Source organism: Scomber japonicus, chromosome 21, assembly GCF_027409825.1.
Source record: "Scomber japonicus isolate fScoJap1 chromosome 21, fScoJap1.pri, whole genome shotgun sequence".
In the NCBI taxonomy this organism is placed as follows: domain Eukaryota; kingdom Metazoa; phylum Chordata; class Actinopteri; order Scombriformes; family Scombridae; genus Scomber; species Scomber japonicus.
This window is the reverse complement of record NC_070598.1, coordinates 27620722-27638427: the sequence shown is the minus strand read 5'-3', so window position 1 is coordinate 27638427 and position 17706 is coordinate 27620722.

The following is a 17706-nucleotide window of genomic DNA, read 5'->3' as shown; positions in this document are numbered from 1 at the left end:
GACTGTCAATTTCCAAATATCTATACATAGCCTAATTAAAATGATGCTGGAAACAAGCAGGCCATTACTGCATCTAAATTACGGAGTCAGACAACTCCTGTGTGTGTGTGTTAGAGAGAGAGAGAGAGAGAGAGAGAGAGAGTGTGTGTGTGTGTGTGTGTGAGTGACGGTTACGCTGTCCTTTGCTCTCCGTGTTATTTATAAGTTCAAAACACTGAATGGAGGACAGAGTAGCTCCGTTAGAGAGCGGCTACAAGACGATGTTGTGTTAACTGTGGTGGAGTGAGGTAGAGAGAATGAAGAGGGAGGGAGCGGTGAGTGAGGTAGAGAGGATGAAGAGGGAGGGAGCGGTGAGTGAGGTAGAGAGGATGAAGAGGGAAGGAGCGGTGAGTGAGGTAGAGAGGATGAAGAGGGAGGGAGCGGTGAGTGAGGTAGAGAGAATGAAGAGGGAGGGAGCGGTGAGTGAGGTAGAGAGGATGAAGAGGGAAGGAGCGGTGAGTGAGGTAGAGAGAATGAAGAGGGAGGGAGCGGTGAGTGAGGTAGAGAGGATGAAGAGGGAAGGAGCGGTGAGTGAGGTAGAGAGAATGAAGAGGGAGGGAGCGGTGAGTGAGGTAGAGAGGATGAAGAGGGAGGGAGCGGTGAGTGAGGTAGAGAGGATGAAGAGGGAGGGAGCGGTGAGTGAGGTAGAGAGGATGAAGAGGGAGAGAGCGGTGAGTGAGGTAGAGAGGATGAAGAGGGAAGGAGCGGTGACAGTAAGAAGCCAGTGAATCAGATCAATAATACGTTATGTTTGGATTATTCCACAGCAGTTACGTTCAACAGCACAGATAAAACTGTTTTAAAGAGTACACAATGTCCAACAGAGGCAGTGAACAAGGTGACAACTGTGACAGCTACACTGGTTATGATACTGTAAGTGTAATAAAATGTATCAGAGTAAAAAAACAAGAATAATGCTTAACATTAATGTAAAAAAAGGAGTGGTTATTTCAATAGAAATAATAATAGAATTAAAATAAATTTAAATACAAACTATTTTCTATTTCCTGGTCAAAAAGAAAAAGGAATGATTTACCCCGCGATATATACTCTCTGTGGTAAATGTGTTGGTTGTTGTAGATTTTGTAGGTATGAAAAAATGCTTGTTTCTTCAGCTATGATGGTCCCAGCACCTCAACCCCCAGTAAGAAAAAGTGGAAGAAGCATTACTTCACGGCGCCCTCACTTTCTAGTATTCCATCATCTGAAACACTTTCAATTCGGTCAGTGATCAGTGTCATATTGTTTAATTTCCATTATTTTGAAACATTTCTTGTAGTCTAAAACACCTGCACTATTCATAGAGAGGACATGCCGCCTATCGAGGAAAGACTGGAGAGTGAGACCACCATGGATGCCACTGAGGTTCTAGAGGAAAGGTAGATAAAGCCTCTAAAGGTTCCTAATTTGATTAAAGACAAGAAATGATGTTGAACATGTACTGATGTACACCAGTCTATAGTGTGACAGCCAAATTGTTTTCTTTTAGGCTACAGGACATGAGCATCCAGGATGCTGGAAACCAGATCATGGATGAGCAGGAGATAAATGACCTGATGAATAGTGTGTAAGTTCCACTGGGTTTCACTGTATAGTGTGTAACAAGATGTGCTGATGTGTATTAACCAACATTGTTTTCTATCAAATTTTACAGAATTGATTGGGATGATGGTGGAGGTGTTAGCAATGATGAGGAGATTGAAGCTGATGACAGTCAAGATGAGGACTATGTCCCTCGTATTTGTATTTGGTATGTTACCATTTCGCTCTCATAGCTACTGCTTCACAGATTACTCACAATACTTCCTTGGACATTAATTCATTTGAAATACATACACACATAAAGAAAGACATCCACAGAGAATAGCCACTAAATGCATCTACATGGGTAAACTACTATCTACTTATGACTGCTGCAGCACCATGTGTGTCATATAAGTTTAGTATTAATAGGTAATGTATAAATCAGAAATATATCTGTCATGTCTTTAGGATGGGTGGAGCATTGCAGGCACCACCATGCCTAGACAGTCTGCCTGTAATAGATGCCAGTGACACAGTGCATGACATCCCGGATATAGAGCATTCATCAGTTGACCTACCTCCACCTCAACAACCTCATTTTCCTGATACATTGGAGGTCATAACGGAAGATGACCTAATTGGGAAACATGCCTCCATCACATATGAGGTCTGTCTGAAGCAGCTAGCAACATTCCTTGTGCTGCCAGTCCAAAAGTGCCCATACACATGTGGTGTCAGCCAAGTGGAGTGTCAGTGCCGTCCTCCCTTTGACGTCTCCATTACTCACAGGGGTACAGCAAGCATCATAGAATGGGTAGGTGTTGTAATCGCACTACATTGCAAACAAGTGTAGATTTGAGTTGGAGGCAGTGCTAATGCATTGACAATGGTTTTGTGACACTCAATTAAGCTTCTAAAGTAGTTGATGTACTTATTGGGAGCAATTCTATGTTTGTATTTGATCATGCAAAGTAAGTTGTGTCCCCTTTATTGTCAGACTTGTCCTGTTGGCCATGCTGTGTGGAGATGGTGCTCACAGCCCACTGTGAAATATGGGATGCTGGCAGGGGACTTCATGTTGGCCAGCAACATCCTGCTCTCAGGAAACAACTACGGAAAAGTATCTCTTTTGTTTCAATTTATGAACATGGGGATGGTGGACCGTAGTTCCTTCTTCATGATTCAGGACGCATACTGTGTTGACACCATAAAGGAGTGTTGGGAGGAGAGGAGGGCTGAGGCTATACATCGCCTAAAAGACAGAGATGTGGTGATAGTAGGTAATGTACACATTTGTTGTTCTTTTAGGCTACAGTAATATGTCCATACGCAAATTTGATGTTCTGTGAAAATCATTGATTCTTCTTAACTATTTAAATAGCGGATGGAAGAATGGACAGCCCTGGACATTGCGCCCAGTACTGTACATATACAGCAATGGAGAATGATTCCAGGGAAATAATCTCTGTCATCACTGTGGACAAAAGGGAGACGGGGCGAAATTCTGTGATCATGGAAAGAGAGGCATTTGTGCGGACAGTCGACAGTCTTCTGAGTGAGGTGAAGCTAGTGGAGGTCTGCACTGATGCCCATGTCCAGATTTCCGCCCTAATGAGTAAGTTGGCACTGAAATTGTATGTTAGGATTGTTACTCTTAGAATTAGTTTGTATTGGGAAGTTGTATTTATTGTTCTGTACATTTTATTTCTCTAAATCAGACAAAGGAAAGTACAAGGACCTTGGGCTGCAGCACAGCCTTGATATGTGGCATGGGGCCAAGAATTTGGCAAAAAGGATCCATGCTGTAAGTTCAGCTGTCATTATTATGGCTTTATTTTCTGCATGACAACCTACCCTAGTTTGAGGTATGTAATAATGACTGTTATGTCTATCCCAGGCTGCACAGGTCAAGGGTCAGTCCAGTTTGAGCTTTTGGCTCAAAGATGTTGTCAACCACTTTTGGTGGTGCTGCAAAACGGCTGACGTTTACCAAGAGTTCCTTGTAAGTTGTCATTGTTTTGAAAATATTTGCCATGCTTTATGTCAACTCAATCGAAAAACAATAATGTATGACACTAACATGCTGTTTAATTACACACAGCTTGTTGGCAAAGGGAATAATGACAATAATGGCTCCTTGATGTTAGATATTACCTTATTGATTAAAGTTTACCACAGGTAGCCTGAGATGTCATTGTGGTCAATGAGGTGAACCCACTAAGAATACAATACTTACAAATACCATCATCAGCACTGGATTATGTACAATGTGCATGATTTTGTCTGTACATTATAGTTATATATTATTTGTAGGAGCTTTGGCTTGGACTTCTACACCATGTTGCAAATGAGCACAAGTCGGTGCTGGGAGGCTGCCAGCATGCAGACTTAGAATGTGATGGAAGTCAACAGTGGCTCGTGAGAGGCTCGATGGCACATGAGGCTCTGAAGACCATTGTCAGAAACAAGAGGTGGCTTAATGAGGTCCACAAATACCTGAAATTTAGGTAATTTGATGAGACTTTCTACTGAGTATGTATACATACTGTAGCTACAATAGTTTTTCAAAATCCCCAAAAATATCTCTTGTCACCCACCACCCACAGGTCCACTTCTGATCTGGAGGCCTTCCAAAATCATATTTTAATGTATCGTTGAAAGAATCAACGGAACCCTGAAAGCAAAAATCAGTAAGATCTGTGCTAGCACAAAGCTTAACTGGGTGGATGCATTGCCACTCGCACTAATGAGCTACCGCATGCAAACTCACAGAAACACGCATCTAACACCGCATGAAATGCTAACAGGGCGGGCTATGCCCTGTTCAAACCTGAGAACTCCTTTCAAGGGACCAAACCTTGAACAACTGCAAATTGAAATGTCTGACTATGTGAACCAATTAACTGCCATCCATAGATCTATATACTTGCAGGAAAAAGCAAAAGAGCCAGAGGACCAGGTGGTCGAGAGACAAGTGATTCCAGGCGACCAGGTGTACATAAAGGTCTTCCGGAGGAAGGGGCACGAGCCAAGAAAGGGAAGGGCCATACACCGTGGTGAGAGCAACTCCGACAGCGGTCCAGATCGAAGGAAGCACGACGTGGTATCATCTGAACCACTGCACCAAGGTCCAGCAAGAGACAAAGGGCAGTATAAAACTGAAAAACAATGACGAAAATGATGTGGTTATTTGCGAGAGTAATGTGCAGCCTAGTGTTGCAATCACCAGGCAACCTGGGGACAAAGGAAACTGCACCAAGGAGCCAAAGCCCGACTCTGGAGGCATGGCTGAACAAACGTCCACCGGAGTTACAGCCGGTCCAGGAGACTACGCATGACCATGCCCAAGATAAGTATGATGCAACCACAAAATTCCCAATCCACACTGTGTTGAAACCCATGCCAACATTTTCAGACGCATATGCTGTACATATATTTAAAATAACACTGCAGCTGACGGAACATTTTCTGTTGCTATGAAAAAGCTTGAAATGCTAAAATCTGAGGTGACTGACAATGCTGGTAAGGGTGGAAGCATTAAGTGGGATGGGCTAGACAACCTATTTGGAAAATGGGGAGCCGTTTTGGCTAAAATAGGGATGAGTGCCCTGATAGTACTGATTCTGGTTTTCTTATTGACATGTTGCATCGTGCCTATCCTGAAGAGATGGTGTATGAGAGCTATGGACGAGAAGCTGAACCTCGCAGCGGACATGCATGGAGCAAAAATGCTAAGTATGTTGCCGCCTGAACAACTTGTGCGCAGAATCCTTCTGACGCAAAGGGGGGAGGGAATACCGGACTTATTCCCAACTCCTGACTATATGAAGGACGCTTCGGATGAGGAGGATGAACCGTGAGGTAAAATGAGGAAAATGGACAATGGCTGACGTACTCTTTGGACGAAAAGAGATACACTATAACCACATACCACACATATAACAAGAGACTATGATTAGTATACAATATCATTGTCATTGTCACTATCATGATGTCATGTAATCAACTGTGTGTGATTTATGTTCTACATCCCATATTCATTTTTACATTTTTGAGTTGTATTTGGTATATTGAATGTGTGCCTTGGGCTGCACAATAACAAATGAGCCCGGCAACCCCACTAAAGCTACAAGGATTCATGTTACAGTTCAGTTGAAGTTATGTTGCTAATTCATTAATAGCATATTTGAACATCTGTCAAAGTATAGGCTGCCCTTGGGACGGGAGCGATGGGGGAATTTTCCTGATTCGACAGCCGATCAGGTTTTTCGCCTTCATCATGTGGGACAGATGTTGAAATGTGTTCCAGTATTTCATGTGTGCCATATAATCATGCTAAGCCATATATTATTATACTTCATATATGTGTTTTTATGTGTACCATGTTCATGTTAGGAAATTCACATCATATATCTACATTAGTGAGGAACACAGGTTGTACTCACATCACCATATATCCGTAATATCCACACATATATAACCACATTTATCATATATAACCTCAGGCGAACATTTATGATAAAATCATAAAGAGGAGGAATTATGTAGGAGCAAATCCTACATTTGTGTGTATCAAGAAAGGAGAACGTGGAAAACACCAGCAGAGGCGAAAGGTTAGGAGATTGCTCAACATTGCTCAACAGGCCATTATGTTTATTCCATCAAACTCCTAATAAGGAGTTGTTTTTCACCATATCTAATATTCCAGGGAAATCTGGCCACCAACACTTAAGAATAGAATTCCAGGAAACTGAGAATTAGCCTGAACATGCCAGGTCAACTTGACCTGATGCACGAACACAATGACGCACGACACCATACGCAATCAATGGTATAAAGGGTCTGTAAGGGCGCGCCTCGGGGCTGTTTTGCTGTTTTACCGTTCGTGGTCTATCTTGTTGTTTGTATCGAGAATCTGCAATAAAGATCCCAGTTGGCTGTTCGACGACTTCTGTTCTCCGTCTCATATTTTAGATTACTGAGTTTAGGTAATCGATCAAAGTTACAACAATGCCAACAAGCGTACAGCATTTAGCCCTCCTGTCTTTGAGGCCAGGACGCTCCTTGCAGCAATGGACTATAATTATCACAAGGACCGGCCGGAGTTGTGCAAATATGATGGGAGCAAACAGTAAGTCACTTGATAATTTCTACATAATATTGTTTGTAACATTTACCAGGTTACATCCTCATTACAACACTATGAAACATGGCCCTTGTAATGTAAATGTCTTCTTCACTCCCCTCACCACTTCTAACCATTTCAGGTACAGGAGACTGTACAAGAAAAATGCTCGAAGGTATATGCTGTACACTGTGAAGGCATCTAAGACATATGGCTACATCCCAGAACTGCAAACTATGATTCTTCGCAAGAGATTAGCTGGCAAGGGGATGCCCAGACAGAGGACACTTCGACCCAATGACCCCAGAAGGTACGGCCTGCTTCCCCCTGTGCCGGCACCAACTATTGAGGAGCTCCTGCACACCCAAGTCAGGAGAGGTCTTGGTAAGTACAATGCCAGTTTATTTATTTTTCCCTGTGGGCTACATGCTACACTCCAAGTTAGATTAAGGTTGAAATACACTAATTATTTTTTTTATATATATAATGCTCTCCTCAGTTCCAGCATTCCACACTGAAGACCAGTGAAGTCCAGTTTCCAGAGCCTCGCAACCATGACCATGGTCGTTGTCATGTGACATTTTGTGTCACAAGCTGCTTCTCATCATTTACAGACTAAAAGACTGAAAAGTACAGAGCAGCTTAGTCAAGTTATATATTTATATGTCTTATAAATAAACCTTTACCACTATACCATATTTTGGTTTGGTATTGTTTTTCTACTGTAATGAGAAATCTTATTATTCATCTTCTCTGATACAAATGAGCAACTATGTCATATGATTATGTGTATGTGTGTGTCATAATCTGCTGACCAACATTGTCCTGATTGTACACACATTATGACGTGACTATTGTGCTTCTATTGTTGTAATGATTGAACAAGGTCATGCTTTCACTAGATAATGTATATAATCTGACTATTTCCTCTGCTCTGGGCTCGCTGTGCCATCTCACGCTTGAGACAGCACGGAGTCCGTCTGCAGATGACTGAAACTAGAGAAAGACAATGTATCGGCTTTGTGCTTCTTGATAAATAAATATTGCCAGAATACTACCTACTTATTTTAGCATTCCTAATATGCTATTTTATGGTAAAAAGCAGTGCACTGTTTCTCTGAATAAACATATTTTATTGAAAAAATGAGAAATTTTCATTACAAACTTAAACAAATCAAAAACAAATTGGTAAAACTATATATACAGCAATAAATAACCTAAAGCAGTGTTTCTCAATCGGTGGGGGGGGGGGCGCGAACACTCTCCGGGGGGGGGGGGGGGGGGGGCGGGCGCGAGTAGGAAACAGGATGGAGGGAAAAATCATAAAAATAAAAAAAAAATCATTAAAAACAAATCGCGAAAATGCAAGTGGTTGGACTACTACAACAGACTTTACAGACTTTATCACTGATGCAGGCACGTCACACGACTTCACCTCTTTATTTCAGTCAGCGTCTGAGCACCTGTCTGCAATGAGACAACAATTTGCGACGTATTTCAAAGAGGATTATCGCTCTTTCGCGTGGGTTCGAGATCCATTTGTGTGCACAGCAAACGAGCTGTCAATTGACATGCAGGAACAGCTTATTGAGCTGAAGAGTGACAGTAGGCTGAAGGAACGTTTCACCTCCTGCCCTCTTTCGTCATTCTGGGCAGCATTGATGCAGGAATACCCTCAACTCTGTGACGTCGCATTGAAGATTCTCCTCCCTTTCGCGTCGACACAGTGGCGCAAAAAGTGGGTATGCACTATATGCGGCGCATAGGGGCGCCACAATGGAGGGGGCGCCAAAGCGATGGGGGTAAAATTATTTCGAGTCTGCATTTTCTGTATTTAACAGCGTTTGTGCATGTATAGTAAATGATATGATCAATAACAGAGGCACGTCACTGATTAGGCGCCCCTCCGGTAATCCCCTCCCCTCCGGGGAGAGAGGTGAAGGCACCGGAGCGCCTCTCCACACTATGCGCGCCGGTGCGCGCCCCCTCGAGTACGCGCTAGAGCAGGAGTGTTTTCATTTGATGACAGGGACCTAATGACATGGAGAGACAGAAAATAAAGCTCTCGGGGGCACAAAACAGAAAACGGAAAACGGAAGAGGGAGAAAGAGAAAGATTTTGCAGGGATGAAAAAAAGCTTTTCAAAGTGGTTGAAAGACAGTAGGTAAGTTATGTCAGTGTATCAAGAGGAGGCTTATAAACATTCAGGTTAGCTAAAGCTACTACTAGTAAAACAACAGGTTACTGTTGTCTGATCAGTATTTACAATATAACAGATCATGACAAGAAAAATAAAGGAACTGGTTTGTGGTTATTTTGTTGTTCAGACAGTTATCTTTTTTTTTAACTAGATGGTGAACCATAAAACAGATAAATTATAGAACTTGGGATACACTTGGGTTTAATGTCTTCACTCTGATATAACACTACAGTGCTGTTGTGATGTATTTGATAAGTCAGATCAGATGCAGCGTCCAATCAGTAACTGATATCCAATAAGGACAGGGTTAGGGTTAGGTCCATGTGGTTTGACTGCTTGCTGTATTTTTGAAACCTCCTTAACACAAAGTTCATGTCATTCAGGTGTGAGGATGGAGAGAAAGAATCAGGACACACATCTGAACTGGCGATGCTCACTAGGGGCACTATCGTAAATCTCATGACTGTGATGTCGTCTTAAGGGGCATTTCACTCAAATCATACAAATAATACAAACACAAATAATAGTAATACAATAACATAAAGTGACTGAAATTACAGCTGGGTTACATAACCATTAAAAAAAAAAATTCAGGCAGGGGTGCGGGGGGGGGGGGGGGGGGGGGGGGGGGGGCGCCTGCAATGTATCTGCATACCCCTCAGAAAGTAGGTAGTTGCGCCCCTGCGTCGACATATTTGTGTGAGGCAGGCTTCTCGAAAATGACTGCACTCAAAACGAAATACCGGAATCGTGCACAAATTGAGGATGATTTGAGGCTATGTTTATCAAACATTGCACCAAGAATTGAGGATCTTTGCAAGGCAAAGCAGGCTCAGGTCTCACATTAACATCGCCTACCTCCCGGTTATAACAATAGCCTAGTAATGATAATAGGCCTATGATAATAATAATAATAATAATAATAATAATAGTAATACTACTACTACTACTAATAATAATAATGATAATAATAACAGCAAAGCATGTAACTATAATTATATAGCTAGCCTAGTAATGATAATAGGGATATCACTACTCATAATAATAATAATAATAATAATAATAATAATGCCTGCAAGCTCACATTACAAGTTTGGTGCTACTGCCAGTTATAACAATAGCCTAGTAATGATGATAGGCCTACCTGATGATTATAATAATAATAATAATAATAATAATAATAATAGGCTAATAATAATAATAATAGTGTGGGCCTAAAAATAACAAATCTATTATTTTATCTATCTATCTATCTATCTATCTATCTATCTATGCAAGGTGGTGTAGTGGGGTTGGGGCCGCGAGGGAGGGTGACACCGGGAGGAGGGAGGGTGACACCGGGAGGAGGGGGGGCCCCAACTGCAATGAACCAGCTTTGGGGGGGCCCAGCTTGCAAAAGGTTGAGAACCCCTGCTCTACACCTTCTCTCTGCTCTGTGTCTCCTGGACTAAGGCCTGCACGCTCTCCTCCTCTTGTCCCTCTCTCTTTCACTTTTCTTTTCCTTGGTCTGCACCTCCTCTCACCTGGCCAGCTCTCATCTGCCTCACTTACGACAGCGGGCACCTCATAACTGAGGTCTCCATCAGGCTGAGACAAGTGAGAACAGTAAATGAATTACAGCTGCAACAAACTACTTTGATAGTCAACTAGTCATCGATTATTGAAACTATTTATCGTCTAATTGGATCATTGGTGGTTCTAGTTATATATATATATATATATATATATATATATACACATACTTATACTTTTACATACATACGTACTATATACATACTTATACTTTATATATATACATCGATATCTACCTATCTATGTCTCTCTCTCTCTCTCTCTCTCTCTCTCTATATATATATATATATATATATATATATGTGTGTGTGTGTAGGCGGGGGCAGCAGCCTAAGCAGGGCAGCCCAGACTTCCCTCTCCCCAGCCACTTCGTCCAGCTCTTCCCGGGGGACCCCGAGGCGTCCTGGAGACCTGGAGAGACATAGTCTCTCCAGCGTGTCCGGGGTCTCTTACCGGTGCGACGTGCCCTGAACACCTTTTTATGAGCTAGTTTATGTGAATGAGTATAATAACGAGTAATAATGGCATACACATTAGCCATTGAACTTACAATGTGGGTCGCGTCCTCGCTCCACATTGTGTATGTTGAGCTAGTCTCGCGCGCGTGCAGGATCACGTCCAACAACTGGCAACCCACATGAACGTCAACTCTGGGAGAGAGGGGCGAGGAGTGATAGCTCTCTCCAGTGTTTTGAACGTGGGCTGCAGTACAATTTCAAAACGCTTGGTGTCAGAGTTACATACTACAACTTTAATGATCCACACATGACATTATAAAAAGAAGACATTAAGTGCAGATGAGCGATAGAAAACCGATTGTCTTTTTTTTTTTCTTTTCTCGTAATTACGACATCCTGATCTCGTAATTACGACATCCTGATCTCGTAATTATGAGATCTTTTCTCGTAATTATGAGATCTTTTCTCGTAATTACGACATCCTGATCCAAGATCAGGAAAGGTGCCATACTGGCCACTGCTTCACTCAGAATCAGTAACTGCACTTCCACGAACAGGTAAATTCATATATATATATATCAGTCTATGAGTAAATTAAAAACTTTATTTACGACTGTGGCTTTGTTATGTTTTGCCATGTGACGTCGTTACCGTGGCAACAGAAAAGCTGACATGGCTGACATGCATGATTGAGTTGTTGTTATGCTAGCATACAGATAGCGTAGCTAACAAGGAGACGGACGATTGTTGAAGAAGCAATAAAACATATGTATTTCCAGGAAACCGAGGAAATGTCCAAGCAAACGTCGCATGACAATGGTTTATGGGATTTTCTTCGAAAGCGAGGTGTTGCAGAGGAAAACATTGACCGAATGCAACAAGACAAGGTAAGATTAATTCCACTTTTCATGGCAAGAACCCAGATATTAGCATTATTAACGTTATTAGCCATTAACAAGTTCCTAGGACAAATTTGAATTATGAGCTGACAAAGTCTGTGGAGCTTTAGAGGTGAAGTTGTTGAATATAAAGAGAGAAGATTTGGAGTTTTAGAAAAAATGGCTTTACTGAACATCCGAAATTCTCCTGTATGATTACAAAGGCTTCTATAGTCTACAAACATTGATACAATGAAGGACTTAATAATCCAGGACTGTGTAGTTTTACAACTTAATTGTGTCTTACTGTGGCTAAATATTTCTTGCTGGTAAAAGTTGTGTAATGACAATGTTGAAAAAAAGTGTGGAAAAGTCATGATTACAGTTATTTGGTATGTAATAGGGCTGCACAATTTAAACAAAAATATATCTAATTGCAATTATTTTGACCGATATTACAAATGTAATATGATTTGTTAAATTAGAGGGGAAGATAATTTTTACACTATATCATTCCAATTTAAATTGAAATATGTATTATTGAAGTATATGTATGGTTCTGATGCGAGTTTACAGGGATCTGTACCAAACAGATCCCTGTACCAAACAGACCAAACTGTCATATATGTCAAATATGATTTTAGATCAGGCCATCTCTGAGGAGGAGAGGAAGAGATAGAGAAAGACAGGAGGAGGACATAAGCAGAGGAGGAGGGGTGAGGTTAAGAAGCAGAGGAGGTGTAGTAGGAAAAGGGAAGGAGAGGATGAGGTTGGCCAGGACATCACTGCAGAATCACAATGTTTACTCTACGATGCTATGAGAATTGCAGAGGTTCATATTGCGATTTCAATTAAATTTCAATGAATTGTTCAGCCCTAGTATATAACAGTATACTGATACTTAGGCACAAATCAACTGGCAGTTCATTTAAAGTTATTTTTTAATGTTTCTTCACAGATTGACTCTTCGCTTATCAGAGAAATAGAAGATGCCTACCTTGCACGCTATATACCAATTTATGGGGACAGGATTGCTCTGAGGCGATACTGTCTGGACAAAGAAAAACAAAAAGACAATAGTTCAAGGATGTCCCTTCTTGAAAAGCTTCGAAAGAAACTAAGGACAGCAACAGCAAGTCAAGATGAGGAGTCTGAACAGGAATCCTGGCCCGCAAAGAGTGCAAAAAAACCAAGCCGTGATCGTTCTAAAAATGCTGTTAAGAGTTCAAGAAAAATTGAGTTAGGGTGGATCCATGAGGGAAAACAAATGAGGAAGCGTTCTGGTGGTGGCACCAGGATACTTGAGGTATCCAAGACTTCAACCAAAGCAGACATTTGTCACATGCCAAAGAACTGTTTTTTCCAGGTGGTGAATCGACAAAAGGAAAATGGGAAGACTTCCTACACGATATTTATGACTTTAAGGAATCACAACTTGATGAGAGCAGTACAGTTGGTGAATTGTACACAGTGTCAAAATGTGGGATTTTACGGTTCTACCTATGCACAACATGCTTCGTAGACTCATCTGACACAGAAGTGGACAGGAAAAGACACAAGTGTGGTGTCACTATAGAAGAGCAGCAGAGACAGACCAATTCTGATGAGCACCAAGAAAAGCCAGCCAGACTGAATGAACCACAAAGAGAAAAATCTGGTACAGTTGAAGACTCATATTTTGTTGATCTCACCTCTGAGTCTGATAATTCAGAGGTGATCATTGGTGGCCTTGTAGGTGTATCCTCTGCAAGCCAGTTGGATGACACTGTTCCACTTTTCTTTTTCCGTTGCGCCTTGCCCCAGCATTTACCACAGCACTGATATTTGGAGAGCATGCTGTGTCTATTGATTCACTGTTTGAATCTTTGATGCTGTACCTGAGTCAGTGTGAGAGAGAGCTCATAACCGCTGCCTTAGAGGGAGACCTTGATAGTGATGGCCAGGATGAGTTATTAGATATGCTGGATCGTCTGGGAGTGAAATCTGTTCCATCACAAGCCAACCTAAAAGCAGTCCTCCTTCAAGTAGCACACAAACAAATAATACAGCAGCCAAAGTATGCTCTTGATAACATGTCAGCAGTTGCAGCACAACTCCTGAAGACCACCATAACCACAACAGCAAAAATACAGATCATATATACCGACAAAAAACCAACTTGCAGGAAAGTCCTGAAGCTAATTGAAGCAAGTCCAGAGACTCCAGCTGAGAGACAAGCCCTTGGATTTTTACAGCAGTACGTACGAGGACTGGATGAAGTAGGCCTCAGGAGGTTGCTGAGATTTGTGACAGGCTCTGATATCATCTGTGTCACAAAAATAGAAGTCATGTTTACAGCTTTGGAGGGACTGCAACGTCGACCAGTTGCACACACCTGTGGATCAGTATTGGAGTTACCCTGTACATATAACTCCTACCCAGAGTTGCGTGTGGAGATGGAGAATGTACTGATGAGTAACTATTACACTATGGATATTGTGTAGTGAGAAATGACCAGGCAGGGTCCATATTGACATTCTGAATGTAACTGAACTGCACTCTTCAATATTTTATACCTCAGGCAGAAGAAGATTTGAAGAAATGTTTTGTGTCAGAAATGAAGTCCCAAAATGCTGAGTCAAATTGCACTTTTTTATATGAGTCTCTTCTAGAAGTTGTACAGTTCATAGCTATTTAATTGTGCATAAGAAGCCATGAGGTAACCTCAAGAGAATCTTTTTTTTTTTTTTTGCAGTTTACATGCAGTTCAAATTGTTAATTTTGTTGTGAAGCTATTACAGTAAGTAATGTGCCTGACACAGAAAAAAAATACTGTACGTTAAAATCAAACTTGTGGTTATATCACATATCAGCAAATTCATATCTGAGCAATGTAAGCATACTGTGTGGCTCAAAGGCTGCTGAGTTTGCTGGTAATGTTATAGTAAATCCAGAGGCCAGTTGTCAGTTATGGTCATGTGTTTGACAATATCATTTAGTGTGAACGTTTTATACATTAGAAAAGACATTGATATGTTAATGTTCAGTTGAACCAGAGGTACATTTTTTTTTCCAAAGTGATGGTTTCAAAGGCATGTGGCTGGCTCCTCACATCACATAACTTGACAACTTGAAAGTACCAGCATAGTGTTCTGTGGTTTTAATTCTACTCAGAGTTATTATGAGTTCTATTCAAATTATGAGCAAGAGAAATGTTTTTTAAAAGGGTTGTTATGGGTGGGGCCAATATTATGTTGGTAGGCTGCCCCAATAATCTTTTTGATAAATGAAATGTTAAATTACTATGCTCACAGTTAAGGCAAGCACTGTTAGTGGTTGTTGTAAAATGAGTTACAATGTCCTGGCTTTATACTTCCTTAATGTCGATTGACTTAAGTGCCATTTATTAAATATGTTCTTTACTTCATCTTGTGTGAATTTTCTTTTGTGTTAGGTGCCAGTTATCAATATGTATTCAGTTAATACAACACAAACTACAAAAAAGTTTTTATTTTTTAGAAACTTAATTGCATTCAACAGAAGTTGTTAGTGTTCACTCATCATTTGCTGTCTAATGTAATTGTTCAGCATTTTTAAGATGAATTCCAGAGTGTTTGAATTTCAACATTACATGTATATCCAAAAGATGTGGGCACTGTTGCTACCAGTTGGTCCCTTTATAAAGTTGAATCAAAGTAATAATAGGGCCAAAATTATTTAGGTTTTTTTGACAAAGCCCACAGTTTATATACAGTATACATTATCTGACATTGACATCTGACATTATACGACACTCAATAATCTTCATAATAAAATGACACTCAGATGTAATACAGGTACATTTGCAATTGCCACTGCCATGTTGATTACAAAACATTAATTAGACAGACATTATCAGACAAAAATAACAACTGACAGACAATTTTAAAGTTGAAATTCAGTGGCTACTGTGTCTTCTAGTCTGGCAGATCTGAAAGTAGGTTATTTGTTCAGGTCTCTGTATGTCTGGGAACAGCCTGAAACACAGAAAAGGACAGGACATTGTTACTCCATAAAAACCATAAAAATCTTAATGTATTGTTGGTTTTAACCAGAACTAGAATTATGACAAAGATTATAGTAAGTTGATTATTCACAAAAGAACACACAATAAAACCAACAACTCAATCATAAACTTGTTGTGTTTGTAATGTTTGTTGACTGTTTGTTTTGTGACTTGGTGGTAAATCAGCTTCCCCATGGGGATTAATAAAGCTAATCTAATCTAATGAACTAAAGCAGCGGGGTCATTTGAGACATTTTATGAATTATGTAAGAAGTTGTAACACACTTTATTATCGTTAACACATGTTAATTGTTGACATACATTTTTTGCTTTTTGCTGCTGGTGTTAGTACATTGTGGTTCTAGGGCTACTAGGCCAGTGATTCTTGGTCTGGGAGTCAGTAGTCTGGACCCCCACAAGAAGTCACTGGATTAATCAAAAGGGTCACAAAATGACAGGACAGGATGTGACACAGAAAAAAATATTGTGAACATAATATTGTGATTTTTTTAAAACTTTCTTATAATTTCTGCTTTATTTATTTCGGATTTTGGTATTTTACCTCCTCAAGCCTCTAAAACGTATTCAGATAAAATAAAATAAGTCCTCTCTCTGGGTCAGTCAATTATGTGATTAGGTCAATCGACAGAAGATCAATAAGCCACTACCTTGATAACTGAATAAGTGTTTTAGTATTTATCAAGGAAAGATGTAGAGAAAATAATATAAGCTTGTTTTAGCTTCTCAATGTGATGATTAACTGCTTTTATTTGTGGAACTAGATGATTCACTGTATATCTTTTGGTTTTGGACTGTTAGACAAAAATAGATATGGACTGGGGAACTTTAACAGATATAGGGTTAGGGTTATTTATACACACACACACACATATGTGTGTGTGTGTATATATATATTACTATTTTCTGGGGTGGGGTCCAGATAGACTTGCTTTTTTATTATGGGTCAAACCTTTGGAACCACTATACTAGGTCTTTAGCACTATACTTACTATTAAAGCTGAGTGTGGATGTAGGCCCGTAAGAAAAGGTAGAGTTCAACTGCCTCCTTGGAAGAAGTAGGTGGGTGCAGATAGTTTTCTGACATTGCAAGGCAACAAATGTCAAAAACAGTCTCATCACATGGATGTGGACCTCTTGGCAGGCATTCCTCTCTACAAGCCTGTATCTGCTGATGGGATACTGCCTTGATGTAGTCTGTGGTGCCAAACAGGTGGGGAAGGCAATACATCACTCGTGGTCGTCCACTTGGGGAAACTGCATTCCTACTGGGGCGAATTCTGTGGCAATTCCACAGGTGAGCAACGTCCTGCAACTCTTTCTAAAAGAAGAAAAGCAAACAAGGCAAAAAGCAAAAAAACAGTTTTCAAGCTTGCACATCTTTTCAATTATCCCATACTATCCATACTGCAGTCATTCTCCTCCCCAAAGAGGCCGTGAAGGGATTCTAATAAATGTGACAATAGGGACAATACAGTCTTCCTGTGTAATATTAATTCTAAATCTCAGCTGAAGCTCATATGAGGTTTGAACCACAGACTGTATATAAAAAATGGACGTAACGTCTGTGACGTCACCCATTGGTTTGTGGACTGCTTCTCGGAAGCCAATAGTATCGAATCTAGGCAGCGCCATATTGAAAATTTCAGGTGCATGCTGGGAAAAAAGAACACGGATTCTACTTATATGGGCATGAGGCGGAGTCATGGACGGAAGTATGGGCGGGGCTAACGGCGGAGAGGGGAGGCTGCGATTGGTTGTGGGGGCTGGATCTCGAGGATATTGGTCAATCAACCTGTCAATCACAACGTAGCCACGTAGCCTGCTTTATCGTCAAATATAAAATCAGGGAGGCCAAAATTTCACAA